Consider the following 22,959-nt stretch of genomic DNA (forward strand, 5'->3'; position numbering starts at 1 on the left):
TCTCCAATATATCCAAAAAGAGTTATTACAAAGTATTTATATAGCACCAACATATTATGCACTCCTCTACAAAGTCCATATTCATGTCACTAGCTGCCCCTCAAAGGAGGCACCACCATAGTCATATGTCATTAATACGAGCTAAAAGAGAGAAACCCCAATTAACCTAACTGCATGTTTTTTTGAAAATTGGAGTGGAGGAAACCAGAGTACCCACAGGAAACCCACACAAACACAAAGATAACCTGCAAACTACCTGCAGATAGTGTCCTGATTGCAATTCAAACCTGTGGCCCTGCGTTGCAAAGGCCGGAGTGCTAACCTCTTAGCTGTCGTGCTCCCCATGGGTAAGCTCAGAAGGAATACGATCTAGTTGGTATGCTTATATCTAAATGGCAATTTTTTTTATATTTATCACACATACCTGTCTTTATTTCATTCACAATGAATTCACAAACACCTCCATAGAAAAGCTGTTTGCATATACAGCTCCTGCCATTGTATTGGCCACCGTTCTTACAGAATGAATCTAAAATACAAAATACAAATTGCATTTCAGTAAAATATGTAAATATACATATATATATGTAAAATATGTAGGATATTCATAATAAGTAGAGCACAAATAAAATATACGTTGGTTATTCAGTTATGCAGTATATTGATTCAATATTTCTTTTATTCAAAATGTCTTATTAAAGTGTACATGTTACCTACACAATCAGCCTAATTTATTAAAGCTCTCCAAAACTGGAAAAGACCTGAGTGATTCAGCAAACTTGCAATGGATTTCTTAAAATTGTTTGCTATTAATTAGCCTTTAATTCTGAACCAAAATTATTCCAGGTTTTCTGGATCACTCCAGTTCTCTGATAGTCTATCTTCTCTATTCTTGGAGAGTTTTCATATGTCAAGCCCAATGCCTTTACATAAGGGCTCTGACATTCCTTCAAACATACCCAAGTGGGTATCGATTTCTTTTATTGAAACACATGGACCTGGAAGATTCATATGAGGGAATGTATGATTCCCTGTTTTATAAATAGAGCCCTAGGTAAATAAATAATACAAAAATAAAAACAAAAATGGGGTTTCCAGCTTAGTAAACATATGCACCGCATAGATGCCTTGGGAGTGCTTAGGTGCTGATTAGTAGGACCCACTGAGCCTGATTCATTAAAGCTCTTCAAAGCTGGAGAGGATATACTTTCATCAGTGAACCAGGGTGGGTCAGCAAAAATGGATTTCATAAAATCGTTTGCTGTGTGTTGCAAATGTTGTCAAACCTGGACCAGATCCATTCCAGATTGTTTGGATCACTCAGGTTCACTGAAAGTGTATCCTTTCCAGCCTGGGAGATCTTAAATAAATCAGGCCCATTGGGTCTCTCCATGCTGGGGAAAGTGAATAAAATAATTTTAAAGCCGATGATATTTAATGGAAAGAAAAAATTAACACCTTCACAGGATTCTTTTTTCCTCCTGAAAAAACTTTATTAAACCAAAATGATAAATTTTTTTTTTCTTCCCTTCTGGACTACTCTGATTTTTGGAAATTTGTCACAAAAGTGCACACAAATGGGACATTGGCTCCCTTTTTTCACATTTGCTTGAACTTTAATGAGGCAGTAGACTGTCTCTATGGATGGTACATATAACCATAAGTCTACCTTAGGCATTACCCAGTTACCCTATAGTAATGCTATAAAAATTTGAGCAGTATGAGTTAGTGTTGTCAAAATTTGGGTATTCAAGATTTTCTCCATTTTGTAGAAGCATGCAATTTTATATTTTCCAGGGAAAATAGAGAATATTATTAAAAATAATAGTTTTTTATGTATTTTAGCTTTTTTAATTCCATTTTAATTAAAGTTTTTTATTAAAAATATGTATGTGATAAAATGTTAATGGCCCTTTTCTTTTAAAAAATAGAATATCCTTTTGTGATGTAATATGCAATAGCCATCAGGCCTAAATGTTCATCATAAAGACTGCATCAGTGAACCAAATGGATGTTTTTTTTAAAATTGCACCAGCAGAGTAAATATTAGGGACTCTACTTATAAAACAGGGATTCAAACATTCCCTCACACATTCCCTTGTGGCAATCATTCAGGCCTATGTGCTTCAATGGCAGTAATTGATTTCCATCCCAATGTAAGATTCCCTGTTTTATATATAGAGCCCCATGGTGTAACAGAATCAGCAGCAATTTCAGTATTTACTTACTTGTGGTTTCTAATGTGGTAGAAACAGTTGTGATTAAGGTGGAAGTTTTAACCGTTCTTGACTCAGTATTGAAATCTTTAGTGGTTGTAAAATTTTTCACGCTCTCTGCAGTTGAACTAAAAATAGGTTTTGAAGTAATGGACTCAGTTGTGATTTGGGTATTTTCAGAAATAATGGTATGAGCAGGGATATCAGTAGAAGTCAATGTTGTTAGAACATCAGTGATTTCATTAGATGATACTAAGGATGTGGAAACCAAAGAACTTTCAGAAGTAGTCACCAAAGAACCTAAATCTGTAGTAATTCCAGTAGTGGTTTTAGCTGTAATACCATCGGTATTATTTCCACCATCAGTGATGGTGCCACTAATGACTTTACTAGTTGAGAAACTAGGTGGGATTTCTTTAGTGTTCAATGAATGAACGAGGTCTGTAGTAACCTTGGTTCTAGTGGCATCAGTATTGAGCTCATTGGTAAATCCTGAAGAAACAGATGCCGTCCATAAGTTGGTAGTTTCTGTTATTTTGGATTTAGTAGTAATTTCACTTCTAATATTTGAAGTAATGGAGTCAGTAGTGACTTCCACCAAAGTGTGGTAATCTGTAGTGATTTCACTCCTGGTTTCTGAAATATGTGTAGCTATTTCACTTGAGTTTGTAGTGATTTTTCTTGTAGATTCTGAAATAGTGGAGGCTCCAGTGGTTTCACGGGTTGCTTCTAAAGGAAAGAGATTGGTAGTGGTTTTACCATTAGGTTGTGAAGTACTAGTTCTGGCTTCTGATGGTTTCAAAGTAATGGAGACTGTAGTGACTTCAGTAGAAGTGTGCAAAGTTTCTAATGTAATTAAATCTGTAGCAAGTTCACTGGTGGTTTCTGATGTGATGAAATTTGTCTTGCTGGTTGCTTCTGAAAAAATGGAATCTGTAGCAAGTTCACTAGTAGATTCTGAAGAAACGGAATATGTAGAAGGTCCATTGGTGGTAGTAATGTATTCTGTAGAAGTTTCACAATTTGTTGCTGAAGTAATCAAATCTGTAGTGAATTTACTAGTAGTTTTGGAAGAAATAGGATCTGTTATCATTTCATTTGTTATTCCCAAAGTAAATACACTTGTAGGGGTTTCACTGATGGTTTCTGATGTAATGAAATCCATAGTGCGTTCATTGGTGGCTTCCAAGGTAAAATAATCTGTTGCGAGTTCACTGGTGGTTTCTAAATGTGTATAGTCATCTATTAAGCTTACATTGGTGGATTGTGATGTAATGTAATCTGTAGTGAGTTCAGTGGTGCTTCTTGAAGTAAAATATGTGGTGAGTTTACTGTTGGTTTCTAAAGCAATAGAATCTGTTATAAATTCACTGGTGCTTCTTGAAATAATGGGAACTGCAGTGGGTTCAACAGTGGCTTCTGAAGTGATGAAATCATTAATGAGTTCACCTGTGGTTTCTGATGAAATGGAATTTGTAGTGAGTTCACTGTTGTTTTTGGAAGTAATGGAATCTGTAATGAGTTCACTGGTGGCTTTTGAACCAATGGAAACTGTGGTGAGCTCACCAATGGTTTCTGAAGTGATAAAATTCATAGTGCGTTTATTGGTGGCTTCCAAAGTACTAAAATCTGTAATAAGTTCACTGGTGGTCTCTGATGTAATAGAATCTGTGGTGAGATTACTGGCAGCAGCAGAAGTAATAGGAAATGCAGGGTGCTCACTGGTGGTCTTAGAGTTATTGTAATCTGTAGTGAGAGTATTGGTAGATTCTGAAGTAAATGGAAATGCAGTGTGTTCACTAGTGGTTTCTGGGGTGAGAAAGTCAGTAACTATTTCAATAGTAGTTTCAGATGAAATTAAATTTGTAGAGAGTTCACTGTTGTTTTCTAAAGTAAAGGAATCCGTAGTGAGTTCATTAGTAATTATTGAGCCAATGGAAACTGTAATGTGTTCATTGGTGGTTTCTGAGGTAATTAAATCTATAGAGGTGACACTGGTGGTTTCTGGAGTAATGGAATCTGTAGTAAGATCACTTATGATTTCTGAGGTTAAGATAAGTGTAGTTAATTTACTAGGGGTTTTTAAAGTACTGAAATCTGTAGTGTATTCACTGGTAGCTTCTGAATGTGAAGTAGTAGAAACTGAAGTGAATTTACTAGTGATTTCTGAAGAAAAGAAATCTTCGATTGTGGTTTTAGAAGTGGCTTGTAAAGTAGTAGAAACTGAAGTGAATTCACTTGTGGTTTCCAAAGTAATAGAATCTGTTGAGGTAACACTGGTAGTTTCAGAAGTAATGGAATCTGAATTGATTTTACTAGTGGCTTTTGAAATAGTAGGAACTGAAATGAGTTCACTTGTGGTTTCTAAAGTAATAGAATCTGTAGTGAGTTTACTAGTGGTTTCTAAAGTAAATAATTCTATAGTTATATCACTAGTGGTTTCACTGGTGGGGACAGTGGCTTGTGAAGTAGTAGGAACAGAAGTGATTTCACTTGCGGTTTTAAAAGTAATGGAATCTGTAGTGAGTTCACTTGCAGTTTCTAAAGTATTGAAATTTGCAGTGAATTCACTGGTGTCTTTTGAAGTAATAGAAATGTTTGTGTGTTCATTGGTGGTTTCTGACATAACTGAATTTGTAGAGGTTTCTCTGGTGCTTTCTAGAGTAATTGAATTTGTAGTAAGATCACTTGTGAAGTCTGAGGTGAAGACATTTGTGTTTTTTTCAACAGTGGTGAAATCTATGGTGCGTTCACTGGAAGCTTCTGAAGGATTGGTATCCGTATAGATTTCATGTGTGGTTTCCAAAGTAATAGAATCTGTTGAGGTAACACTGGTAGTTTCAGAAGTATTGGAAACTGAATTGATTTTACTAGTGGCTAGGGAAGTACTAGAAACTGAAGTGAATTCACTTGGGGTTTCCAAAGTAATTGAATCTGTAGTGAGTTTGCTAGATGTTTTTGAAGTAAATAATTCTATAGTTATATCACTGGTGGTTTCACTAGTGGTTACTGTGGCTTGTAAAGTAGTAGGAATTAAAGTGAGTTCACTTGTGGTTTCCGAAATAATGGAATCTGTAGTGAGTTCACTGGTGCTTTCCAAAGTATTGAAATCTGTGGTAAATTCACTGGTGGCTTTTGAACTAATAGAAACTGTTGTGTGTTCATTGGTGGTTTCCGACGTAAATGAATCTGTAGAGGTGTCACAAGTGGTTTCTGGAGATATGGAATCAGTAAATAATTCACTTGTGAATTCTGAGGTCAAGAAATGTGTGTTTTTTTCAGCAGTGGTGAAATCTGTGGTGTATTCACTGGTTGTCTCTGAATGAATGGTATCTGTGTAGATTTCATGTGTGGTTTCCAAAGTAATAGAATCTGTTGAGGTAACACTGGTAGTTGCAGAAGTAATGGAATCTGAATTGATTTTACTAGTGGCTTGTGAAATAGTAGGAACTGAAGTGAATTCACTTGTGGTTTCCAAAGTAATAGAACCTGTAGTGAGTTTACTAGTGGTTTCTGAAGTAAATAATTCTAAAGTTATATCACTGGTGGTTACAGTGGCTTGTGAAGTAGTAGGAACTGAAATGAATTCACTTGTGGTTTCCAAAGTAATTAAATCTGTTGAGTTAACACTGGTAGTTTCAGAAGCAATGGAATCTGAATTGATTTTACTAGTGGCTTGTGAAATAGTAGGAACTGAAGTGAATTCACTTGTGGTTTCAAAAGTAATAGAATCTGTAGTGAGTTCACTAGTGGTTTCTAAAGTAAATAATTCTATAGTTAAATCACTAGTGGTTTCACTGGTGGTTACAGTGGCTTGTGAAGTACTAGGAACGGAAGTGATTTCACTTGTGGTTTTAAAAGTAATGGAATCTCTAGTGAGTTCACTTGCAGTTTCTAAAGTATTGAAATTTGCAGTGAATTCACTGGTGACTTTTGAAGTAATGGAAATTTTTGTGTGTTCATTGGTGGTTTCTGACATAACTGAATCTGTAGAGGTTTCTCTGGTGCTTTCTGGAGTATTTGAATCTGTAGTAAAATCACTTATGAAGTCTGAGGTGAAGACATTTGTTTTTTTTTCAGCAGTGCTGAATTCTATGGTGTGTTCACTGGTAGCTTCTGAAGGATTGGTATCCGTATAGATTTCATGTGTGGTTTCAAAAGTAATAGAATCCGCTGAGGTAACACTGGTACTTTCAGAAGTATTGGAAACTGAATTGATTTTACTAGTGGCTTGTGAAATTGTAGGAACTGAAGTGAATTCACTTGTGGTTTCCAAAGTAATGGAATCCGTTGAGGTAACACGATTAGTTTCAGGAGTAATGGAAACTGAATTGATTTTACTGGTGGCTTGTGAAGTAGTAGGAACTGAAGTGAATTCACTTGCGGTTTCCAAAGTAATAGAATCTGTAGTGAGTTTACTAGTGGTTTCTAAAGTAAATAATTCTTTAGTTATATCACTAGTGGTTTCATTGGTGGTTACAGTGGCTTGTGAAGTACTAGGAACAGAAGTGATTTCACATGCAGTTTCAAAAGTAATGGAATCTGTAGTGAGTTGACTTGCAGTTTCTAAAGTATTGAAATTTCCAGTTATTTCACTGGTGATTTTTGAAGTAATGGAAATGTTTGTGTATTCATTGGTGGTTTCTGACATAACAGAATCTGTAGAGGTTTCACTGGTGGATTCTGGAGAAATTGAATCTATAGTAAGATAACTTGTGAAGTCTGAGGTAAAGACATTTGTGTTTTTTCCAGCAGTGCTGAAATCTATGGTGTGTTCACTGGTAGCTTCTGAAGGAATGGTATCTGTAGAGATTTCATGTGTGGTTTCCAAAGTAATAGAATCCGTTGAGGTAACACTGGTACTTTCAGAAGTATTGGAAACTGAATTGATTTTACTAGTCCCTTGTGAAATTGTAGGAACTGAAGCGAATTCACTTGCGGTTTCCAAAGTAATAGGATCTGTAGTGAGTTTACTAGTGGTTTCTAAAGTAAATAATTCTAAAGTTATATCACTAGTGGTTTCACTGGTGGTTGCAGTGGCTTGTGAAGTAGTAGGAACTGAAATGAATTCACTAGTGGTTTCCAAAGTAATGGAATCCGTTGAGGTAACACAATTCGTTTCAGGAGTAATGGAAACTGAATTGATTTTACTAGTGGCTTGTGAGGTAGTAGGAACTGAAGTGAATTCACTTGTGGTTTCCAAAGTATTAGAATCTGTAGTGAGTTTGCTAGTGGTTTCTAAAGTAAATAATTCTTTAGTTATAACACTAGTGGTTTCACTGGTGGTTACAGTGGCTTGTGAAGTACTAGGAACAGAGGTGACTTCACTTGTGGTTTCAAAAGTAATGGAATCTCTAGTGAGTTGACTTGCAGTTTCTAAAGTATTGAAATTTGCAGTGAATTCACTGGTGACTTTTGAAGTAATGGAAATTTTTGTGTGTTCGTTGGTGGTTTCTGACATAACTGAATTTGTAGAGGTTTCACTGGTGCTTTCTGGAATATTTGAATTTGTAGTAAGATCACTTGTGAAGTCTGAGGTGTAGACATTTGTGTTTTGTTCAGCAGTGGTGAAATCTATGGTGTGTTCACTGGTAGCTTCTGAAGGAATGGTATCCGTATAGAATTCATGTGTGGTTTCCAAAGTAATAGAATCTGTTGAGGTAACACTAGTAGTTTCAGAAGTAATGGAAACTGAATTCATTTTACTAGTGGCTTGTGAAATTGTAGGAACTGAAGTGAATTCACTTGGGGTTTCCAAAGTAATTGAATCTGTGGTGAGTTTACTAGTAGTTTCAGTGAATTCACTGGTGATTTTTGACGTAATGAAAGTTTTTGTGTGTTCATTGGTGGTTTCTGACATTACTGAATCTGTAGAGGTTTCTCTGGTGCTTTCTGGAGTAATTGAATTTGTAGTAAGATCACTGGTGAATTCTGAGGTCAAGAAATGTGTGTTTTTTTCTGCAGTGGTGAAATCTGTGGGGTATTCACTGGTAGCTTCTGAATGAATGGTATCTGTATAGATTTCATGTGTGGTTTCCAAAGTAATAGAATCTGTTGAGTTAACACTGGTAGTTTCAGAAGTATTGGAAACTGAATTGATTTTACTAGTGGCTTGTGAAATTGTAGGAACTGAAGTGAATTCACTTGTTGTTTGCAAAGTAATAGAATCTATTGAGGTAACACTGGTAGTTCCAGAAGCAAAAGAATCTGAATTGATTTTACTAGTGGCTTGTGAAATAATAGGAGCTGAAGTGAATTCACTTTTGGTTTCCAAAGTAATAGCATCTGTGGTGAGTTTACTAGTGGTTTCTAAAGTAATTAATTCTATGGTTATATCACTAGAGGTTTCACTGGTGGGGACAGTGTCTTGTGAAGTAGTAGGAACAGAAGTGATTTCACTTGTGGTTTCCGAAGTAATGGAATCTGTAGTGAGTTGACTTGCAGTTTCTAAAGTATTGAAATTTGCAGTGAATTCACTGGTGACTTTTGAAGTAATGGAAATGTTTGTGTATTCATTGGTGGTTTCTGACATAACTGAATCTGTTGAGTTTTCACTATTGGATTCTGGAGTAATTGAATCTATAGTAAGATAACTTGTGAAGTCTGAGGTAAAGACATTTGTGTTGTTTCCAGCAGTGCTGAAATCCATGGTGTGTTCACTGGTAGCTTCTGAAGGATTGGTGTATGTATAGATTTCCTTTGTGGTTTCCAAAGTTATAGAATCTGTTGAGGTAACACTGGTAGGTTCAGAAGTAATAGAAACTGAATTGATTTTGCTAGTGGCTTGGGAAGTAGTAGGAAGTGAAGTGAATTCACTTGGGGTTTCCAAAGTAATTGAATCTGTAGTGAGTTTACTAGTAGTTTCTGAAGTAAATAATTCTATGGTTATATCACTGGTGGTTTCACTGGTGGTTACAGTGGCTTGTAAAGTAGAAGGAACAGAAGTGAGTTCACTTGTGGTTTCCAAAGTAATGGAATCTGTAGTGGGTTCACTGGTGCTTTCCAAAGTATTGAATTTTTTAGTAAATTCACTGGTGACATTTGAAGTAATGGAAACTGTTCTGTGTTCATTGGTGGTTTCTGACGTAAATGAATCTGTAGAGGTGTCACTGGTAGTTTCTGGGGTGATGGAATCTGTGGTTAAATCACTGGTGAATTCTGACGTCATGAAATGTGTGTTTTTTTCAGCAGTAGTGAAATCTGTGGTGTATTCACTGGTAGCTTCTGAATGAATAGTGTCTGTGTAGATTTCATGTGTGGTTTCCAAAGTAATAGAATCTGCTGAGGTAACACTGGTAGTTTCAGAAGTAATGGTATCAGAATTAAATTTACTAGTGGCTTGTGAAATAGTAGGAACTGAAGTGAATTCACTTGTGGTTTCCAAACTAATAGAATCTGTAGTGAGTTTACTAGTGGTTTCTAAAGTAAATAATTCTAAAGTTATATCACTGGTGGTTTCACTGATGGTTACAGTAGCTTGTGAAGTAGTAGGAACTGAAGTAAATTCACTTGTGGTTTCTAAAGTAATAGAATCTGTAGTGAGTTTACTCGCGGTTTCCAAAGTAAATAATTCTATAGTTATATCACTGGTGGTTTCACTGGTGGTTACAGTGGCTTGTGTAGTATTAGAAGTGATTTCTCTTGTGGTTTCCGAAGTAATGAAATCTGTAATGAGTTCACTTGCAGTTTCTAAAGTATTGAAATTTGCAGTGAATTCACTGGTGACTTTTGAAGTAATGGAAATGTTTGTGTGTTTATTGGTGGTTTCTGACATAACTGAATCTGTAGAGGTTTCACTGGTGGATTCTGGAGTAATTGATTCTGTGGTAAGATCGCTTGTGAAGTCCAAGGTGAAGACATTTGTGTTTTTTTCAGCAGTGGTGAAATCTATGGTGTGTTCACTGGTAGCTTCTGAAGGAATGGTATCCGTATAGATTTCATCTGTGGTTTCCAAAGTAATATAATCTGTTGTGGTAACACTGGTAGTTTCAGAAGTAATGGAAACTAAATTGATTGTACTAGTGGCTTGTAAAGTAGTAGGAACTGAAGTGAATTCACTTTTGGATTCCAAAGTAATATAATCTGTAGTTGGTTTACTAGTGGTTTCCAAAGTAAATAATTCTATAGTTATTTCACTGGTTGTTTCAGTGGTGGTCACTGTGGCTTGTGAAGTAGTAGGAACTGAATTGAGTTCACTTGTGGTTTCCGAAGTAATGGAATCTGTAGTGAGTTCACTGGTGGTTTTGAAAGTTTTTAAATTTGTAGTGAATTCACTGGTGTCTTTTGAAGTATTGGAAACTGTTGTGTGTTCATTGGTTGTTTTTGATGTAATTGAATCTGGCGAGGTGTCACTGGTGGTTTCTGGAGTAATGGAATCTGTAGTAAGATCACTGGTGAATTCTGAGGTCAAGAAATGTGTGCTGTTTTCAGGTGTTGTGAAATCTGTAGTGTATTCACTGGTAGTCTCTGAATGAATGGTATCTGTGTAGATTCCATGTGTGGTTTCCAAAGTAATAGAATCTGTTGAGATGACAATGGTTTCTGAAGTAATTAAATTTGTACAAGGTTCAAGTGTGGTTTCTAATATAGGAAAATCTGTTGTAGGTTCACTGGTTTGTGACAAATAGAAATCAGTAGTTATTTCACTGGTGGTTTCTGTTGTTATGGGATCCTTAGTGAGTTCACCAGAGGTCTTTAAAGTAATAGAATTTGTATTGAATTTACTGTTGGTTTCAGAAGTAATGGAATCTGTAGGGAATTCACTGGTGGTTTTTGAAGTAATGTAAAATGTGATGTGTTCACTGTTGGTTTCTAAAGTATTGGAATATGTTGTGAGGTCACTTGTGGTTTCTGATGCAATAAAATCTGTGGTAAGATCACTGGTTGTTTCTGAAATCAAGGAATGTGTAGATCTTTCTATAGTTGTTTGTGATATAGTGGAATATGTCCTGAGTTCACTAGTTGATTTTGATGTAGGAGGTGAGTTGGTAAAAATGTTACTAGTGCCTTCCAAAGTAAAAAAGTTTGTAGGAATGTTGCTGGTAGTAGTGATTTTACCATAATTTGTGCTGATTTCACTAGTAGTTTCCAAGGTTTTGAAATCCACAGTGGTGTCCCTAGTTGTAGAATGTGCAGTGCTTTCATTTAAAGAGCCAGTAACAGAGTCAGTTGTAATTTCACTAATGTCTTCCAGAGTATTAAAGCCTGTACCAGTGTTACTGGTAATACCCGTTGTATTAACACCATTGGTGTCTTTACTAGTTGCAGTTAAAGTGTTAGTTTCAGTAGTAAAATCTGAGGTAGCGGAGTCTCTAGTGACTTTGGTGGTAGTTTCAAAAGGTGCAAAATCTTCGGTGGTGTTGCCCGATGTTGCTGGAGTCATGGAATTAGAAGTCATATCACTAGTTATTTTTGGCCTAATGGTTTTGATGGTGATCTCACTAGTTAACAGATCTGCAGTTGTGCTAGTTTTAGAGTCTAAAGTAAAAGGATTTGTAGCAATTTCACTAGAATGTTTTGAAGTAATAGAAATTGTACTTAAAGTACTAAGTTCTGAAAAATTAGCTATGGATTGAACACTAGTCTTCAATGCACTTGAAGAAGGTTTTTCGGAAGTTTCTAAAGTGCTGGCTACATATGGAGTGGATTGAGAGTTATATCCCATGGTGGTTTCAGAGTGCTTGGTGTCAGTAGTGAGTTCACTAGCGGTCACATATGTGAGCGAATTTGTTGTGTACTGAGCAGTTGGAGAAGTTATGGCAATTGTAGGAGTATCTGTAACAATAACATTGGAGGAAGAACTTAACTGTATTGGTGAAGATGTCATTGGGTTACTGGTTATCTGAGGAGGTCTAGTAGATGTACCTAGAAAAATCAATATACCAGTATTTTACTATCAGACCTGAAATAGATTTACCTTATTGTTCAGTAAATTATGCACAATGTTTGCCAGCCAACTAATACTGTCCATCACTAGTAGGAACTAATCACTAATTTTAGTTAACTGGCTGATTAAGGTTAAAGCTGGACATCAGGCAGTTATTTCCTCTTATTTCCACTAACAGTCTCTGTAGAGAAAGGTTCAGATTGGGAGAGGGAAAGGCTAAACAAAGAGCCAAACACTCATGTGCTACAAGAAACAAGACAGCGCGGGGGGAATTACACATCTAGTAGAAGTTAGTCATATTCAATTGGAATGTCAAAAACACTAAAATGTTTAAAACATTCTGTAGCATTCCTAGCTGCTTCATAGGTTCTATACATATAAGAAATATCCCAACATTTATATACAAACAGATCAAACACCTTAATTTATTCACCATGCAATGTGACACTGTTGATTGTCCAAGACCAGGAGGAGTGAAAATTTGTTAAACTGCCTTGTTCTATTACCTAATTCTATCCTTGGCATCAGGAAGTCTGTATAGAGGTTGAAACTTCCAATTTCATGGTTGAAGGTATGAATTGTTTTTAAAACTTCAGGGTAGAGATGGTAAAATGGCAATATAGGTAGACGATACTGTAGATTAGTCTGTGGGTCGCATAGTGTTTGGGCATACATTTAGATTGTACCTGGTAACGTGGTGTCTGTATATTCACATTGGGGTCCAGAGAATCCGGGTTTACATAAACACTTGTCTCCAACCTGCTCGCCTCCAAAAGAACACTCACCTGAAGAGAGAAAGGATTTTGAGCAAACACCATTCAGAGAATAATCAGTCATTTTACAATAGCGAATATTCCATCAGTTATTCCCAGAGACTTTAGAGTTCCTGCTTTGAGGTCAAGTGTTGGTCCTCTTCCAGGCAGAATGATAACTATATTTTAATCCATTTCCCATGAGCCTGAGCTGTCATAGACACAGCCTCTGGGGGCACACAGTAAAATAAAGCCGGGGTTATAACTTTCACCATTTTAAAACCTCATATTTGTATAAAATGTTTGTAAGCTGCAACCCATCCATCGTTACTGGGCTAATAAATAGCAAAAAAGTGATTCTTCATATATTATAAATGACAATGTTGTGATATAGGAATACTACAAACTAGAATGTTGTCTTATGGGAAGGATGCAAACTAGAATAAATTGGTATATCACGTAAATTTTTAATTTGGGATAATGTAACAATTAAAATGGATTGGTAACAAAAAACTCTGTTGCTGACTTTTTATTTTGTTCAATAAATTACAATTACACTCCGAGGCGTACTTATAAATTCAGCATTTATTTAACTGTTTTTCATTCGAGTGCGTTCAATTTCCCATGCAGCGCTGTCTTCAATTCTTACTAAAATTAAAGCTTATTCTGCCATATAGTCACCAATTTTCAAAAAAGTACAGCAGTCACTATAGTAAATGCATACATTCGAATGACAAGACAGCAAATTATTTATAAATACACTCCTATGTTACCTTTATAGTATTTGCTGTAACACTCATGGGCACTCTGGAAATAACAGAAAGATATCACTTACTAACTATTTATTTATAGGTGCCATGAGAATGTTTTCAAATGAGGTATAAATGAGGTAGGTATACACTATAGTTCACAGAAACATTTCAGGGAAAAAATCAGTACATACCTGGCCTGACCACAATAATTTCACATTGGATTCCAATGTAGTCTTCGAGGCACCTACACTTAAACCCATCATATGTCCCACCATTAAAGCAGTAAAGACCTAAAGAAAGAAAGAGTGTGAACAATAACCTACAGATATTACCATCTTCATTCCATTGTTATCTAAAATTTACCACCAACCACCAAATTCTCAATAAATTTTGTCTTGCAATATCCTGCTTTCTATTATTTCTCAAGAATCCCACATCTACCCTTTGTTTTAGCCATTCTCATCCAGGGCTTCATGAAATCTTAGGGTTCCTTCAGAAGTTACATGGAATCCTTGATCTGTAGCTTACTGAGCTCCCATAGGATGGTGTCTGTATAGTTTTGGGGTCAACACCACTTGGCAGAACATAAAACCAATTATTTTTTTAACTACCTGCAAAAGTGGCATTTTGATTACAAATGTATGGGAGTGCATTCCTCCCATTGAAAAATCAATGCAAATACCATTTTGCCATTGATTGCAACAGGGGTTCCTAAGGGGAACACATTGGGAAAAGCTGTTCCTTCTTAAATGCTGCAGATGGATGTATCCATCCTTCACACTACTACTCATCTGCTGCATATAATGCAATAATACTGTAATTCTCAACAATCAACAATTCAAATTCAAGCTGTTGTGCTGTACCTTTAGCTACACCCCAACTCCTGTCCTGCCTACATTTCCTCTACTCAAATGACATACCAATGATTCCTTGCTCATAACTTATTTCCAGGACTTCTCTAGAGCTGCTCCCACTTTCTGTAACCCCCTTGTCAGATTAGGCATGATCCCACCTTTACATACACAAGCCCTTCAAACCCATTTATTTAAAACATGCATAACTATCTTTTGCTCTCACTTAACCATCACTAAGTAGTCCACATTTCCCAACCAATAGTATATTACAATCTCCCATTTCATGGTTGGTAAGTGGAATGGGTCAAGGCCCTTTCCTCTTCTGGAAGGCTGTGTGCCCAGGAGCAGCAAACCAAACCACAGGTAAACATGAGCATTTTTGTCAATTTCTGGAACCTTGCCCCAATCTACCATAGCTGCATGCAGCCAAATGCACTAAATGCACTATTCTTTTCAACTGATCTCATTCAGTTGAATTGGAATAGTTGGCACCATGGTTGAACCTGCAGAACAATCAACTTTAGGTCTGAAATGGCCCTAACATTAGAGCTAGTTAAAAATCACATTTTATAGTTAAAATAAAAATGTAATGACAGCAATCACAGTTCTTTAATTGGAATATGGCTGCAAAGACACTTACCCTATTTTAAAGTAAACTTATTATACTTCTTGTATTGATTGTATTTATAGGTTTCTAATGAGAATCTATAGATTGCTTGTACTTGGTTTCAGCACTCACATGGATTATTTTTTTGTTTCCTTTAGACTTGTAAATATCTGATTAGCTGAACTGAATGTATTCCCCTTTGGGAAGAGACGTTTAGGGGGGGATATGATCACCCTGTATAAATATATAAACTTTGAGATCATTACATAGAACAAGAGGGCACTCTTTGCGTCTGGAGGAAAAGAAGTTTAAGTTCCGGATAAGGAAGGTTTCTTCACTGTAAAGTGGAAAATGTGGAATCGGCTCCCTCAGGAAGTAGTTTCAGCAACTACTATAGATTGCTTTAGGAAAAACTGGATGATTTCTAGAAGCACAGAATATGACTAGGGATTATGGCTTTAAAATAAAAGTAACAGTGACTGTTGATCCAGGGAACATCCGATTGCCTCATGGAATCAGGAAGGATTTTTTTTCCCCTGTTGAAGCAAATTGTACCAGGGTTTTTTTTTTTTTTGCCTACCTCAGGACCAATGATGTCTTATAGGGTTTTATATATAGGATATGTTTATTTCCCTGGTGGTTAAACTTGATGGACTTATGTCTTTTTTTCAACCTAACCTACTATGTAACTATGATATGTTCTAAAATGGTAAAATTTAATTATATATATGCATATATGTAATTGTTTTCTAATTTCCTTTGGTAAAGGGATTTGGTCCTAAAGGGCAGGTAGGTGACACATAAATCGTCCCCTTTGTTAGCACCATCTCCTAGGCACTCGGATATAAACAATCTTAGGAATGACAGTATCGGATCTAGTCCTTTAGGTGAGGTTTCCTTTTTTGGCACCCACATGAAGGGTAGCATATAGGTATCAGCACCCTAGGGAGTCACACTCATAATCCATTGGGTTGGTAGTGCCTTGTGAAAGGTGTTGAATCAAAAATGCCCAATTTTATACACATGGCTAGTCACTGAGAAAACAAATTCATGCACTCCTATTGTGTGTTACTTCCCCCACCTCCTAGATTGTAAGCTCTTCAGGGCAGGGTCCTCCCCTCCTTCTGTGTCACTGTCTGTATCTGTCTGTCATTTACAACACCTATTTAACGTATTTAATGAATACAGAACATTATCTATACACAGAAAAAAATTTTTACTTTAAAAGATTATTTTAGAGCATGACAGACAGGCAGATCAGGAAAATTGCTTCCAGAGAATATTGAAAAAAATATTACCCCCATTCATTGTGTTATTATCTGTTATACCTATGAAGTTATTCAATATATCATACCAGATGCTGAAGGACAGAAGACCAGTAGAATGAGTAGAGACCACACAAAGATCCTCATCACTAGAGACCAGCAATTCCTGTTTTCCCTTGTCAGCTGTAAAGTCAGTTTATCCAGCAATCACAGTATAACATTTGTTACATATTCAGCAGAGTAAGACCTTGTATAGTAGAGAGATGTGACGCAGGACCAAGCTTACACACAATGTAAAAGAATCACTCATGGGACCAAAGTTCAGATGAGTTATTAGTTACATGGCACAGAAACACCCTTAAAGTCCTGCAATGACTGACCCTGTGCACTCGTGATAAGATAGGGTTTTAGAATAATATCAGGATAAAGAATGGTATGATTTTGTTATTGTGTAACATTTATAAAGAAATCCAAACAAATAAAATAAGTTGAAGGAGTAGATCCTTAGGGACCAAAATATGAGCATATCCTTTTTCTCTGTATTATTTAGGATGCAACAGCTAGCATGGGAATGAAGAGGGAAGCCGAACCAGCATGGGACTGGCCTGGCTCGGTTTGTGGACAGATTGAGGGAATATCATTGGTAAAGGTAAACTGAATTTTTTTTCAGGAAAGTTCTGCTTTAGTCCAAGTTTTAATGTTTGGATTCTGAGCACCTCATTGAGGTTCATACATAGGGAGTACTTAATATTCACAAAATGAATGGTTACATTTAGCTATGTGATTGGTTACTGGAAGTTAGGACATATAGGGCATATAGGGCAAGTTAGAAATAAAGCTTCTAGTTTTTCAGATTTATAAAAAAATGAATTATCATGGCTAAAAATGAGAAAAACAACCATGCTGCAAATGCTAATCCAAAGGCTTCTGGGTGGTTGTTGGAGAAGTCCTTTATCTTAGCCAACAAAAAGGTCTATTTACTGTAATATTCTCTTATTATGATAATCAGAAATTGCCTTACTGTTAAAGGTATGCTTGATTAATGAGACCTGCAGCTTGTATTTTTATTGTTTTTTTACAGCAGGTGAGATAAGAGAAGAGAAGTTGAGAAATGTTAGTGTCACACAGATAATGTAAATTGTCCTTGTTATTGTATAACACATATACATATAGATATATATATATAGATAGTTTTGTGTTTGTTGAATTTGTTGTTATAGGAACTAACTTGTTTTATATGGCATGCTATAATTGGAAATGAACATGTGTGACTAGAAAATATGCTTTAAATAAATTAGAATTATAACTGGTTATTAAACTCTAAACCCCCAATCACTCTACTTTAACCTATTCCAATTTTTTTTTGTAGAACGATATAGTTAACTAAATTGAACATTTAGGTCTCATCATGAGCATTTTGGTTTTGCAGTGCTAATTCAAGACCTTAGCGAGCTGGTCCTCATTAGTTCTCTTGCTTGGAAACTATTGCTGAATCTTTATAGTGCACAACTGCTGGATAGCCAAGAGGAACTGTCTATGTAATGTAGGGAGTAAAGTAATGAACACCTTTCAGTTAACAGATAAATAGAGAAAACTAATGCCAGTAATCAGTTTGGGAGGGGGTTATAAGGATGTTTTTATTTGTCCAGATATCCTTGTTTATTTGTATTTATAGAATGGAATTGTATTGTTAAGAAATGCTCTGTCCGTCGACTCCATGTTGTGCACCATGTTTGTTCTGTCCAGCAATGTCATTTGCAGCAACCAGGAGAACTAAGATAGCAGCAGCTTCTGCTTCCCTTTAGTTTTGCAACCTGATGTATTTTTGGCATCCCCAGCATCCATTGTTTGGCTGCGCACAGCTGAAGGGGATTTTAGAGGCTGATCAGCTCCTGACTCCGTCCTGCGCTGCTATTGGCTGCTGGGACTTTAAAACCTCTCTGCTTCCAGTCACCAGTGCCTGTTATAGTGTCTGCTGGGCTTACCTGTGCTAAAGTGATTTTGAGTGGTGCTCTGTTACTGACCTTTGCCTGTTCCTGACATTCCATTTGAACTCTGTCTGGACCGACCTTTGCTTGTGACCCTGACTCTGCTTGTGCCCTGCCCTTTTTACCTCGCTTATTGGACTGATTTCCTGTGTTTTACCTCAGCTTCTGGATTTCCTGATAATTTATTACTCTGTATTTGTGGGCTCCTGGTCAGCTGCTGGCTTATCTCTAAACACCTACCCTTGCACACCAAGTCTTGGGGGCAACCGAGTGCTGGGAGACGCAACCAGTCTCCCGAGGCTAAACGGGGGCCGCTATAGCTGAAGACTGTGGCATTAGATTGGGGGACTGGTGTCTGGAGAAAACAACATTATAATACATTATAACAGGCCAAAACAATACTACCCACAGTTATGGAGGATCTCTGCCAACAAATATAGTTCCTCACAGATGCTGGTAACCAGTTGGCACAGAGCGTGGCTGCTCAGGAGCTTCAGAGGCAGATTCTGGATCCTGCTGTGGTGGTCCCTCCCATGGAACCCAAGATTCCTTTGCCAGAGAAATTTACAGGTGAACGCCAAAAGTTGGCAAATTTCATGAACCCTTGCAAGTTATATTTCCAGCTGCGCCTGCTCTTATCTGGCACTGAGTCCCAGAGAGTGGGGTTAGTTATCTCCCTTCTCCAAGGGGATTCTCAGACCTGGGCCTTCAACCTACCTAAGGGAGATCCAGCTCTCTCCTCAGTGGACTTTTTTTTCATAGCTATGGGGATTCTATATGCTGACCCAGACCTGGCATCATCTGCCGAGGCAAAACTTCATGGTCTTCGGCAAGGTCACAGGCCAGTGAAGGAGTATGCTGCAGAGTTTCATAGCTGGGCCATCCGTTCACAGTGGAATGATCCTGCACTCTGCAGTCAGTTTCGCTTGGGCCTATCCAATTCTTTTAAAGATACTCTTGTGAATCACCCATTGCCAAATTCCTGTGTTGCCAGTTCCAGTGAGGATGGTAAAACAGATGCCCAACCTCTTAGCCTCCCTGAAGCTAGACCTTGCTCCCTGAAGCTAGAGTTCTGCAAAACTTAAAGCGGGCTTCCCGGTATCAGACTGAAATGCAAAGTGGTAAGACTGAAAAACTGCAGGTGGAGGGTTCGGAGGCCCCTCCTCAGAAGTGGGGTAATGTTAGGAAATGGTCTGTCCAATGACCCCATGCTGTGCACCATCGCACCAAAACCCTATTTTGTTTCTATTTGCAACAGCCAGGAGAACTAAGATAGCAGCAGCCTCTTTTCCCTTTAGTTGTGCAACCTGATGTATTGTTGGCATCCCCAGCATCCATATTTGGGCTGCGCACAGGGGATTCTAGTGGCTGATCTGCTCCTGACTCCGTCCTTCGCTGCTATTGGCTGCTGGGACTTTAAAGCTTCTCTGCTTCCAGTCACCAGTGCCTGTTATAGTGTCTGCTGAGCTTACCTGTGCTAAAGTGATTTTGAGTGTTTCTCTGTTACTGACCTTTGCCTGTACCTGACATTCCGTTTGAACTCTGCCTGGACCAAACTTGCTTGTGACCCCGACTCTGCTTGTACCCTGCCCTTTTTACCTCACTTAGTGGTCTGATTACCTGTGTTTTGACTTCAGCTTGTTTCTGGATCTCCTGATAATTTTGTACTTGTGGGCTCCTGGTCAGCTGCTGGCCTATCTCCAGACACCACCCCTTGCGCTCCAAGTCCTGGGGGCAACCGAGTGCTGGGAGAATACTGGTACTGACCAGGCCTTACATGTATTGCATTCAATAATATTTTTAGAAGAAAAGGTGGATGCATTTCTAGATGTACAGAGTTACATTTTAAAAGGATTGACACCAGAGACTTGATCCAGGGAATATTGAATTTCTGTTTTTTTTTTTCTTTTTTTCCTTGTTGAATTAAATTGAACTATGCTTTATAATGTTTTGTTTTACCTTACTCTGGATCAACTTTGCGTATAGGTTTCTGTATAGAATAAGTGGGTGTTTATTAAGTTTATTGATTTTCTTTGTGGTTAAACTTAATAGACTCTTTTTTCAGCCCAACTATGTTACCATATGCAATTATATATTGTATGGTGTAGCCTTTGCACCTGTTTTGATGAATTATAAGAAACATATAGAGGCAGATAACCAAGCTTTTTTCGGGCCCACATCAGCCATATTCTCAGCAAATGTTGAACCAATTTATGAACAGGAAAGGAATCTGTATAGGAATATATATTGTCTGTTATTCATTTATTTATATTTTTTTACATTTTGGTATGCCCTCAATGTCAGTGTCTGGCCTTTTGTTTGACAATAGCTTACCAATTAGTCCTAAAAATTGAAAAGCAAAAATCACCCATCAGACACTTCAATGGCTTTCACAAAACTGCCACAAAAATTCTTAAACCTAAATTTCATTCTAAAACCCGTTATAACAAGTAAAGAAAGAACAAGTAAGGTAATTAAATGAAAACAAACAATTATTATTTTAAAATGAATTCATTCAAAATGAATTTATTATGGTAAATAGTCCATATTACTCAATGAAATATGAAATACATTTTTTTTCATTTAGTACTAGAATACAGTTTATTATTCCCTGTATTTTGATTTCTTAATATGTACTAAGTTATGCCGGGGCCACTTTACCAATTCAGAATGCTGGGTATGCTCCGCACACTCCAGAACTACTCCAAGATCTGGGTAAATGAAGAGCTTCAAATATATGTAATAACTCTGCTTTAAAATATAAGTGGACCCCAACATTAAATCTTTTTATTTTGTTTACTTTTGGTCTGTATATTAAATCATTGTGTTATATCTATGTAATATGTGCAAATTGAAACCTGTTGATTTTGCCAGAGCTGCTTTGTGTCCTCTTAATAATGTCCAACATAATTGTGTCAATTATGTTGTTGAAATCTAAGAGTTTGAGTGAAAAGTTTAGAAAAAGACGCTGAGCAGAGCTCCCAACACCCTGTTCCCAAAAAATATGTGTATTGTTAGCTCACGAAAGTCTTAAAATGATTCTGTGTCCAGATCATGCACAGTAAAAGCACTTTAAAACAAGACCTTATTTATCTCTGCATCTTTAAACATTGTGAATAAAATCATTTTGAAAGCACACAATGGAGACTTCTATGAGAAATGCAAACTACCTTCAGATGCTTCTACGTTTTTAGAAACTGGCTGAAACCTAACTCAAATGTTGTGGTCTTTAAGAAAGAACACATTCACAGTACAAACAGCTAGAGATGTCAGGGATGGTTTGTTTGAAAGCAAGAATAGTTAAACAGGTTAGTGTCCATAGTCTCTGCTCATACTAAGAAAAAACATGACTTGACTAACTGTGAAAAAATTGGTCCCCATTACCTGCGTTGGAAAACCATGTGGTTGGGTGCTCACATACCAATATGCTGCCATGGGCCCAGGAGTGGCAGACTTCATCACAGATAACACATTTGCATGTGGTTGCTACTGCGGTTATGGCCGTAAGCATGCAGCCAAAAGTGACTGGCCACTTTCAGGAACTGCACCACAATCTGCAGCTGCTGCATGCACAGAATGGTTCCAAATCATTCCTATTCATAATTATAGGAACTGTTGGGACCATCGTTTAGCCTGTAACAGAATTATTGGGTTCACCTCTAGTCTAAAATGAACCAAAAAAGTATAATACAAACAATGCAATATTGTGAACCCGGAGCCATATGTATACCCTTCAGCTTTTTGATACCCAATTCAAAGGTAACATTGAAGCAATTTTACTAACACAGTAAATATTTTAGGATTTATTTAATATAAACATAAAATAACTGCAATGACAGTGAGTCTTAAATAAAAACCTAAAATCTGTTTATCCCATTATGATGATTCACCATTATGTTGTTAATAGTATGAAAAATATTAAATAACAGTTTTTATGTTACGATGGATTGACAATTGGGTGGACTATTCCTCTATCATCCGTGTATAATGGTGTCATGTGACCAGGTAAATTCTGATTTTGAAATTGTAAAGTTTAATACAATGCTTGCTAGAAAGGTTTGAGTGAAAGTCTCCTTGATGTGCTTTTAAAAATAGTTGGTGTGTGTTTTCACCAATAGGTTTGCCATTGGTCATTTTCAAGTTTGGTCTCTGAAGTGCGAGGTGGGGTTAAATAATAGGCAACTTACTGCAAATTTTCATAACTGATCACTTTAGGTCTAGAACCAAATATCTGTGGATAAATTAAATGATTCAAATTAGAATTTTATAAAGTAACAAATAAAATTAGTAAAGGTATGGAGCCACATCCACTATCATCATAAATACACAAATGTATAAATGAACTTTATTATGAACTTTAAAGGCACCTTTTATCAATAGGTGTTTGCAAACATATTCATAAAATTATAATTGTAAAATGTTAAAAAATACTGCATGTATCAAAATTATTGAACATACATAACGCACATTGGTGTCTCATTTATCTCTCAATGCGTTTCACAAAATGTGCTTCTTTTTTTTAATCATTATTTTTGTTTTCAGAAGGAGCACATCTTGTGAGAGATGAATGAGAGCACAGTGTCTCAATACTAAAGTTAAGCTCAGCCTAAACAAAGGAAAGATGAGTGTGCGCTGTATA

Source organism: Pyxicephalus adspersus, chromosome 2, assembly GCF_032062135.1.
Source record: "Pyxicephalus adspersus chromosome 2, UCB_Pads_2.0, whole genome shotgun sequence".
Taxonomy (NCBI): Eukaryota; Metazoa; Chordata; class Amphibia; order Anura; family Pyxicephalidae; genus Pyxicephalus; species Pyxicephalus adspersus.